This window comes from Cydia splendana, chromosome 16 (assembly GCF_910591565.1).
Source record: "Cydia splendana chromosome 16, ilCydSple1.2, whole genome shotgun sequence".
In the NCBI taxonomy this organism is placed as follows: Eukaryota; Metazoa; Arthropoda; class Insecta; order Lepidoptera; family Tortricidae; genus Cydia; species Cydia splendana.
The window spans coordinates 17,738,813-17,749,646 of record NC_085975.1 but is presented as its reverse complement, the minus strand read 5'-3'; positions in this window follow the sequence as shown (position 1 = coordinate 17,749,646).

The following is a 10,834-nucleotide window of genomic DNA, read 5'->3' as shown; positions in this document are numbered from 1 at the left end:
TAATTTTGCTTACTTATTGGTTAAAATAAAATAGCATCAATCTTAGTATTTTATTTATTTCCTTTTTAACATTTAAACATAAATTATTATATTAATAAATCGTATGGCTACAAACCTGCAAGTGGCGGGAAGTTTCGAAAATTTGGAAAAGTTCAGGTAGAGTATAATATAAAAATTTTACCTTCCAATAAAATTGTTATTATGTTTCCTTCTACGTCAGAGGTCTTCATTGAGAGAGTAACGCCTCCGGTGTCCGATAGATGCCGCTAGCGTCTATGTAGTCGCTCCGCCCCACGCCGTGACGTAGTTCCGCTTCCCCTCCCTGCGAACCGTCGTTGCTCGCTTTCCGCGACTCGCCGCCATGACATTGTTGAGGAGAAGTACCGTCGGCATAAAAGTAGCCTAGTAGCCTGCCAGGAAGGCATTACTCAGACCTCTGACGTAGAAGGAAACATAATAACAATTTTATTGGAAGGTAAAATTTTTATATTATGTGTTCCGTATTCTACGTCAGAGGTCTTCATTGAGACCTGTTTATTATCTCCTGGTGGCGAGTCAGCGGGCGCGCAAGCGTTAGGGCTACACCTACTGTCATAGAATTCAGAGAAAGAATAAATATATACGCCTTATTGCAACCCATGAAATCACAGTGACTCATTATAATGATACATTACAGGAAAATGAGAATTTAAATTGTAATCCCAGGTTCCAATCTAACGTTAAACTGGTTTGAGAGATTTCTCATTCGAAATCGCATCCGATCCGCAGAATCTCGGCGATAGAATCGTCTAAAGAAAAAGTCATGTTGCTTACATATATATAACTTAAGCTAATTGGATAGTTTTCCAGCCAATTTAGTGATTAAGTACATCGTGGATCGAAAGCAATCGTAGGCGAGGCCGGCTTGGATGAGACTGTGGCTGGAAGAAATAGGCGCAACGTCCCCTAACATTTTGTGTAATTCTCACAAATTGACGTACCCAGACTACCTACTTACTGGGTCTATACTTTATGCCGGAGCTTCTAAGAGTCCAGTCGGTAAGACACGTTATCTGGTTTAGAGCCGAATTTCGGACACAAAATAATAGCGCGAAAGTTATTTATGCAATTGCCCGGGCTACAAAGTAGTAGAGTAAGGTCATTGACCCTGCAGCCTGATGCTAACAGTAAAAGTGCGGCAGCTCTTCTATATAGGTACGTTGTAGGGCTATTCAAGTTAGGGCAAATAATTTTTATTAGATTTCTCGCGTCCCAAGTTGGTGGTTTGGGAGGCGCTGGTCTCGCTATTAATAGCCTTGGAAGAAGGCATAGTGTCCGATAGGCTTATGAACAAGTGTCGTTCTGAAAGCTAACATGGACAATAGAAATAGATGTCTGAGATAGCTCGTTACTTCACTTGATATTAGAGGTACCTGGCAATATATCTTAATTTTGATGCACCATGAAGACCACGCATTTCTACATTGTGGGCGTACAGGCGGCCTAAACAAGGGAACGATCTAAGGAGTGCTCCCGGTACTGGTTTTCTATATAAACACAGTACCGGAACCGGGAATACCCGGTTCTCGCCATACAAACTCAGTACCGGGAGCATCCCCCGGACGATCACTTGAGTTTCTTTCTGTCTCTTTATCACTCTTCCATATTAGTGAGACACTAACAGTTGCGTCTCGTTTGCTACGTAGCGTTAGCCCTTGGCATGTTGTATGCATGCGCCAGTCACGCCAGTAGGCACTCACTCCTGATCCCGCCAGCCCGGTGTTGGAGCGTCCTATCTGACAGGAGCTACGCCTCGATTCTTAAGGTCGTTGACTCGTTAGGAAGGGCGGTCTGACGTTGTGTTCACTAGGACCGCCAGTAAATTGCAAGCTTACCACAGCTGCGTAAAGGCTCTCTCCTCATCACGCCGTCACAGTAAACAGACTAGGCTGGGAGGTGGAGACATCCATGCCAAGTCGTATCACCGGCAGCTGCCAAACGCGTCGTGGTAGCAGTTCAAAGAGTCTGTTAAGAAATACCGTGGCACAGTGCGAGGGCTCTCGAAAGCGGAGGCTGGCTAACAGGACGCCTATCAGGCGAAGATAGTCTCGGCGGCTTCTGGGCGCAGCTGCGCCTCTGGCGCGCAGTGACTTCTTGATAAACCGTCGCCCTCGGGAGTTGTACCGACCTGGTAAGTAGCAAGAAACCAGCGCGACTTGTAGACGATCTGCTGGCATCAGCAGTTTTTGCGACAGCCGTGGTAACGGAGGGGATGTAGTGTCGCCGTCGTTTTATGTATACTGTAGCGGTCCGGTTGTATGTTTGTAGTACACTTCTGTCGTCAGCGCTGCAGATGCGGCCCGTTAACGATTACTCTCCACTGAAAGGGCCTTACCTCGTACATTGTCTACCATTATTGGAGATTGTAACGGACTGCAGGCATAAGATGAGGAGGGAAGTGGCACGAGGTTTTCGGCAGCTGTCAGAAGTGTTGCTGGTGTCACCTTCCTCCATGAACTAAAGTTTGCGAATTTTCGACTATTAAGCAGGAGGCATTGAGTCTCATTTCTGCTAGAAACTCGGCAGCAAGGCAGGCCTGTATGTCACGAAAAAGAATACTTTCAATCGGGGTGCTGTGCCGCGTGTCCCACGTGATGTCTAGGAGCGTGATGGTCTAATTCGCTTTATCCGAAGAAACGCCTATATTGAGCTAGTATAGGGGTATGGTACTGCATGCTTTTAAGGAAATCTGATGAAATCAAGTCTAAAATCGATTTTGGCGCTTTGCGTAACAAAACTGTTTCGATAAAGTCGAAGACAGACAGATGCAAACTGCTGGAGTCCTCCTGGCCCCTTTCTCTTAGCACCGGAAACTCAAGCTTGTTCCGGCGCAGCGGGTTTATTTGTCCCATTTTGTTTATTAGGGGCTTGGCGAACGAGTTCGTCTTTGTAAGACGGAACTTAAGCTGGAGAGCGCGGGCAGCAGAGAGATAATTATGTGAGGACTGCAGACCTTTTCGATGCCTTCAACCTCGGTTGTGAGCGGTCGCACAGGATCGTGTCGCAAAGCTGCTCTCCGGTTGGATCGCTCGCTGGCCTCGAGACGTCGTAGGACACCCGAAGCGGCACGGCTCCTCGTCGATCAGCACCTTTATGAAGCCCAGGGACGCGACGTATTTTCCTCTGGGTACCGACATGTCTTACCGCTTTCAACTCCGGGCAGTCGAGTCACGCTAGGACGAGGCTCCTAACGACCTTGTCTGCCGTCGCCATCCTTAACCGAAACCAAGAGTTTAGCGGTCTGTTCGTGCTGTGGCACCATAACTATAGGCGCCTGCGTACCTCAATGGGACCATGTGGACAGGACAAAACTGATACCGTGGCGCCAGCGTCAGCTTGGTAGGCAGCATCGGCGACGGGTAAGTTCGCGGTGGTATTCTTGCGAACAGAACATGGGCTCCATTGCAAGGGACGACATCGTCGTAGTTGCAGCATCGGTGGGCAGCATCGGCGTGATTGTCGGCGCCATCATGGCAACCGCCGCCGCTCGGGAGGCGCCGGTGCGTTAGGTGAGAGGCGCCTCGTGGTGGCCGGCTCGAGAGGCGCCGGTTCGTGAGACGAGAGGCGCCATCGTGGCGGCCGGCTCGGGAGGCACCGGTGCGCGAGGCGGGCGGCGCTATCATGGCGGCCGCCACTGGCTCAGGAGACACTGGTGCGTGAGGCGAGGACCCATCATGGCGGCCCGCTCGAGAGGCGCTGTCGCGTGAGGCGGGTGGCACCACCGTGGCGGCCGCCGCCGCCGGCTAGGGAGGCGCCGGTGCGTGAGGCGAGAGGCGCCATCGTGGCGGCCAGCTCGGGAAGCACCAGTGCGTGAGGTGGCCGCCGCCAGGCTCGGGAGGCGCTGTTGTGTGAGGCGAGAGGCGCCATAGTGGCGGCCAGCTCGAGAGGCGCCGGTGCGTTAGGGGCTATTCATAAATTACGTCATTTCAAATTAGGGGGGGGGGGTCTGGACATCGGATGACGGTAGCATGAAGTAGGAGGAAATGGGGTCATTTGAAGCATGATTTTTGGATGATTATAGGGGGGGGGGGGTCAAAAATCGTCAAAAATCGATGACGTAATTTATGGACAGCCCCTTAGGCGGGCGGCTCCATCGTGGCGGGCGGCGCCAACGTGGTGGTCGTCACCGCCGGCTCGGGAGGCGCCGGTGCGTGAGGCGAGAGGCGCCATCGTAGCGGCCAGCTCGGGAGGCACCGGTACGTGAGGCGGTCTCCGCTAGGTTCAGGTGGCGCCATAGTAGCAGCTAATAGCTCGAAAGCCGTGAAGAGGGCGGCGCCATCGTGGCGACCGCCGCCGCCGGCTCGGGAGGCGCTGGTACGTGAGGCGAGAGGCGCCATCGTGGCGGCCAGCTCGACAGGCGCCGGTGCACATGACGGACGTTACCTGCACGGGAGGCGCCGATGCGTGTGGCGGGCAGCGCCATCGTAGCGTCCTCCGCTGGCTCGGGGGGGGGTGAAGTGTGCGCGTGGCGGCTGGCTCGTAGTTGTACGCATCATCACGGCGACACTGTTGCCCTCGGCGGCGTCATCGTAGTGGCCTCCACCGGCGCGTAGGTCACCAGCGACGCTATGACGGACGGCAACCGACGGGCGAACGGCACCGCCGCTGTACTGTAATGTTTCCACTGCTTCCACGTAACTTACCTTCCTTCCACTTCGAGCAGTCGGGACGCAGGAGCGGTCCGCCTTCACCTTTGCGCCAGGACGGGATCGAGAGGTGTAATCCACCCGCGCCGGACCGCAGCAACAGGAGCGGGCGTTCTCTCGGAGTCTCGGACTGGAAGCGCCCGCCCCGCGACACCTCGGGCCCCGGCCCGCAGCGTCGCGGCGTCTCGGAGTCACCTCGGACGACAGCAGAAGAAAGTCGGCGGCGCCGGTGCCACGGGGGCGGGGGCTTCCCTGTCGCGTCGCTTCTGAACGCCAAATAAAACTAGAATATCATTAAACTGGCTCACCGGATGGTTCGAGACAATCCAAACCTCCTTATCAGTCCTATAGAAGCGCGGCACCCAGCAGCGGCGCGCGCAGGCTGTCCGCCTCCGCGCCGCCCGGGCGCCGCGCCCGCTGCCGCAGGCACGATGACCGCACGTTTCCTCTCCGAACGCGGAGCGACTTACGTTACCACTTGTTGATAAAAAAAACTACTGACGCACTTCCTACTTCGATCTCGAAAATGCGCGACCCGCCTGAGAACCGTGCCTGTCAAAGTAGGCATTTACAATGCGCAACTAACAACACGAGGTACTCCCAGGCTTGTTAACGGTAACGATTTTAGCAGCATGGTATGTAAAAATTCATTTAGCCATAAAAATAAAAATAAAAAGTGGGTAGAATCGAAAAACACTTTCGATCGCGAGATCGCCAAAAGACTAATAATAGCGATCTCTGCTATATCTTACTATTTAATGGAACAAGCTTTGGTTCGGAAATTTTAAAGCACCATGCTGCAAAAATGTACGCAAAAAAAAATTTGCGGACCATCGGACAAGACGGTCGACGAAACAATGTCATGGCGGCGAGTCGCGGAAAGCGAGCAACGACGGTTCGCAGGGAGGGGAAGCGGAACTACGTCACGGCGTGGGGCGGAGCGACTACATAGACGCTAGCGGCATCTATCGGACACCGGAGGCGTTACTCTCTCAATGAAGACCTCTGACGTAGAATACGGAACACATAATATGGGTAAAGTAAAAGTTATTTTTTATAATATGGGTAAATTCAACAAGAAACAGAAGAAGATCCCATTTTATGAATGGATAACATGCAAGACTGTCAAAAGGGGTTAAAATTAGCAGAATTTGGCAATTTTGTAAACTTTTCGTTGGCACTTCAGGTGATATGACCATCCAAAACAATTGAGTATTATTATAACAGTTTTAAATACGAGTAGTTAATGACGACCACATTGATCAAATATATATCGGTAGGTAAATACACATCTTACTCTCTGGCAAAAAAAGAGTAGAAATTAAAAAGTGGCAACACTGTAGTGTCGTCCTTTTCAAACCAATGTATATGAAAACGGGACGACATTACAGTGTTGCCACTTTTTAATTTCTACTCTTTTTTGCCAGACTGTAAATAATTTTTGTATTAAACAGAAACGTCTCCAAACAATGCCATTAAGCTTAGAAATGAATTAAAAGTGGAAAAATTCACTGTCTCAGGCGGGGCTCGAACCCGCTCTTTACTTCTATGGTAACAAAGATGTGTTACGATGTATTTGGTCACTTCGGCCGTCACTATATATTTGATGCTGTGCCTATTGTAGGTACCTACCTACTATCGTCCGAACTGTTAACTGAAAAATAAAATATCTATTTTGAATTTCTTGAGTTTAAAATATCGACTAAGAAGTATTAAGTGTGTTACGCCCTATGAGTGAGAGAGACATAAAAAATATTGTTACAAAAGTTGCTAAGCGGGCGAGGTGTTCAAAATTAGCGTGACACGCTCTTATTCTCTTAACAATAGTCACGTCAAGACTTCGAGCAATGTGTCGGAAGCCGGTGTTGCTCGAAGCGTCAAGATCATTTTGAACACCGGGCCTGCTTAGCAACTTCTGCTGTTGTCACAGTGACAACAGTATGCCCTTTGACTTTCATATTGACAAGGTACAAAATGACGCATAAAATAAATTCTTTGACTGTGACTTCTTTTGAATAATACTACTCGCGTATAAAACTTATGTTAAATATATTAACTAACCTATAAATATTTACATTAACTGGTGAAATCACTTTCATTTTAGTCCTTAGTAAATTAAGATTGTACTTATTTTAACAATCGTTGTACTATTTAGGTATACACGGTGAAATTTAATCGGTGATCTATCTTATTCAGCAATCAACCGTCTGGGCTATAAAAACGCTGACAACTTAGCTTGGTTCAACTCTATCTTGGACTCCTATATATCGGGTGGAACAGAACGAAGGACTTTTACGCAAACTGGGAATATTTCAGGCTACGTACTTTATTTATCACTTATTAATCACGTTAATATTTCTAACCGTTTTTGAGATACAGTTTGTTAAACATTAGTGCGATAATCTGCATGTGTCAACCCTAGCAAGTAGATCCTATTGAATGACATGACATGTGTGACGTCCCACGGTCAAAGGTACCTTATGGCGGGTATGGAGTTATGCATACCCCAGTAATCTACAATAGATAAGCTATCGATAACACAAAAGATCAACCTTCTAGGTTGCGTAGTTACAGAGATATGATTTTTTGAAAATAATGTTGTGAAATGAGCAACTTTACGATAGAGAAGTTTTAAGTTTAGCCGCCTAAAAAACTATGTTCCTGAAGTAAGTTACATAGTTGACTACAAATAAGAATACCTTATATATCTGAGATTTAAAAAATATTGCGACTTGTTCTGTAATGCAAATAGAAACTTTTGATATCGACTGATTTATGTGTATACTAACCATTTAACCAATCTCATGAAAATAAAGTTTTATTTCATTTTCACGATTGATTGCAATGAGCTCTCAAGATTTAAATTTTATCTATTAGAAAACGACACTGACAGACAGTTTTAAGCAAAAAACAATACCGATTTAGAGGTGAAAATGTATTTTCTGACTTTTTCATATAAAATCACAAAATTGAATATTTTTACTTTTAATGTGACACACAATCAATTTTTCTGAGCACATATGAAAGAAATTCTGTCATTCAAATGAAATAAATCCTAAAACCCCAACTAAATACTATATTTAACCCCTTATGCCACTTTAAACTTACATAACAATAACAGTATTTGCTCCATACATTTACGAAAAGGGACCTTATGGAAATAAATCTAATAATACATCACTACAAAATATCAATCATATTACAGTTTATCTTTTATGAATAGAAAATATTAATTTACATTAAACTGCCCCAAATTTAATTAGTTCTTCGTCATAATAATCTTAAAAAAGACCAATAATTTGTATGTAATGAAAAGGTACCTTGTGATTAAGTTACATGATGAGGCATGATGATAATGATGGAACAGTTAGGATAAACTAATAATATTTTGGGGTTAACCTGGTATAAATCGTCTATTTCTTATCAATAATATATTTCGGTTGCTATTGAAGATAAGCGGCATTGAGGTTCAATGACCTCAGATATTCCATAAGGTAATGCGTCGGGTATTGGCATTTTTCAGCAAACCAATGGCTGATTTACTGCATGCGACCAAACCAAATGAAGATTATTCTAGTTAAGAAAGACTTGACGAGAGTAACTTTGGTATAATAGCAGACTACTTGGATTTGTGATGTCGGTCTATGTACGGTCATAATATTTGCGAGGCGCCCCAACCAGAACTGAAATTTTCAAATTAGTTTTGCAGAATGCTAATACAGGAAATTGGTAGAGAACTACCAAACTTCTTTTCCCGTATTGACTAGTTTTTTTGGGAATTTTCAATCTTTTTTCCATAAGGTACCTTTTCTACTAAACTCTGAGACGACATTACTAGGCTTATAACTAACTTATAACAAAAATAAAAACAGGTAAACAAACGTTACGCATTAAGGTTTCAGATCACACAATAAAAAAAAATTGAGCATTTTTTCACCTCTTTACAAAACATTTCATATCTCCGAAACTAGAAACCCTCATAAGGTACCTTTTCCCGTGGAACGTCACATGTGTCAATTTAAAATGTAAATAACTTTGTAGGGTTGTCACTGATATAAAAATATTTCATTTTAATGATTTTGTTTTACTTTTAAATCCAGCTTTACTTTATAATAAGTAATAATAACTCGATTGTAGATCACTTAAAAGATAACACTATCCTTTCAGCTCAGTCTGTAGAAATGTTCCACCCTGTATATTATAGCTATCTTACAATTTTGTGGCAGTCCTGTGATGACGGTTAAGAAAGAGATGATTTGACTTATAGTGTAAACAACTTTATTTACGGTATTTGACACATTATGACTGACGTATATAGAGATGTAACTAACGCAAATCGATTGTCACAGCAAGCGATTACGATTGGATGGCACGTAGACTGAGGTATCGAATTGTGACGTATAATGAATTTTTATTTGAGATTTAAATAAAGCTAGAATTATATGGTTTTCCCGCAAGCTAAATGCATTTAATACACCGACCGAGTAGGTCGCACCCATTGTCAAAATTGAAACTAACTGGGGATCTATTTTAAAGTTTATTTATGTTATTTCTGTGTCAAATTTGTTGTCTGTTAAGTGACGATAAATATATCCATATTTACAGTTAATTATCCACCTTTTCCTTATTTTTATTAAAAGAAAAATGAAAAATTCATATCGATTTACTTAGACGACTACCGATTCATAACGGTGGTGTCCGGCCAACCCTAAAATTAAAAAAAAAAACCGGCCAAGTGCGAGTCGGACTCGCGTTCCAAGGGTTCCGTATATTACACAATTTTTAACAATCAGTGCCGGATTAAGATATTTTGATGCCCTAAGCATTTCTAGGTGCCCCCTCTCCCTAGGGTCATCAAGATTTTTCGATATAAAACGCAATTTTAGTTTTAGTCCCAACCAGGCGCGAATCCAGGATTTCATACAGAGAAGGGATGGGACAGTTTTCTATCAGCCTAGCTTCGCATAGGGCTCGATATTTAAGGGTCTCAGCGAGGTTGTTTTCATGCATAAAATATGCAAGAAAGCAGAGAGCTTGAAATTGAATTGGCGAAGTGTGAGAAAGGCAGTAGGCCCAGCTGCGAAAGAGGAAAGCTTGGATTTGGATCCACGCCCAAGTGTAATTAAGGCAGAAGATCAACTTTGCCGTAAGGCAGAAGGCCTCGCATAAGACCTAACGCCGAACCGCAAAAGAGTGGGTTGAAATCGAATCTATGCATGTAATCACGACTCTTCTACTGCTACCGATTGTTTCCCAAACAGACAGCTAAAAAAATCGTGTGGTAAAAACGATGTGTCTGTCCCTAATTTTAAAATTTGTTCACCTTTTTCAACCTGGCATTTAGGTGCCCTCCCGAACGTGGTGCCGTAAGCGCGTGCTTGTTTTGCTTATTGGTTACAAAGTCTTTATTAATTCAACCATTAAAGTCGACGAGTACAAAAAACTTTGAGCTAGCTCTCAATTTAACATATTTTTTTAAACATTATTTTTAATTTGACCTTACAATTACTCGTAAGTAGGTAAGACCGTTAAATATTTAAAATGATTATCTTATCAGAAAATTATCACCAATTACTCTAAGAAAACTACTACTCTAAGTAATCCGGCACTGTTAACAATGTATTTTTTTTATGTGAAACGTGAGTGAAATCTCTTTAAAAAATCCGTAGGGGTCGGATCAAAAACTGTAATTAAGTCCGACTCACGCTTGACTGTACATTTCTAATAGGTTTTCCTGTCATCTATAGGTATAGACCTATTTTATGTATTTTTTAAAAAATTTAAGACTTAGTAGTTTCGGAGATAAGGGGGGGGGGAATGGTCATTTTTTGCCTATTTTCTCGAATAACTTCTAAACTGTTTATTCGAAAATTATAAAAAAAATATATTTGAGATCCTTACAATAAGCTCTTTCATTTGATATGTAATATGATATAGTTTGAAAAAAATTTTTTTTTTCATTTTTTCATTTACCCCCAAAAGTGGCCCCCATGTTTAAAATTCATTTGTTTACGTTACATGTCCGTATTTGGGTCACAAACTTACATATGTGTACCAAATTTCAACTTGATTGGTCCAGTAGTTCCGAAGAAAATCGGCTGTGACAGACGGACAGACAGACAGACAGACAGACAGACAGACAGACAGAC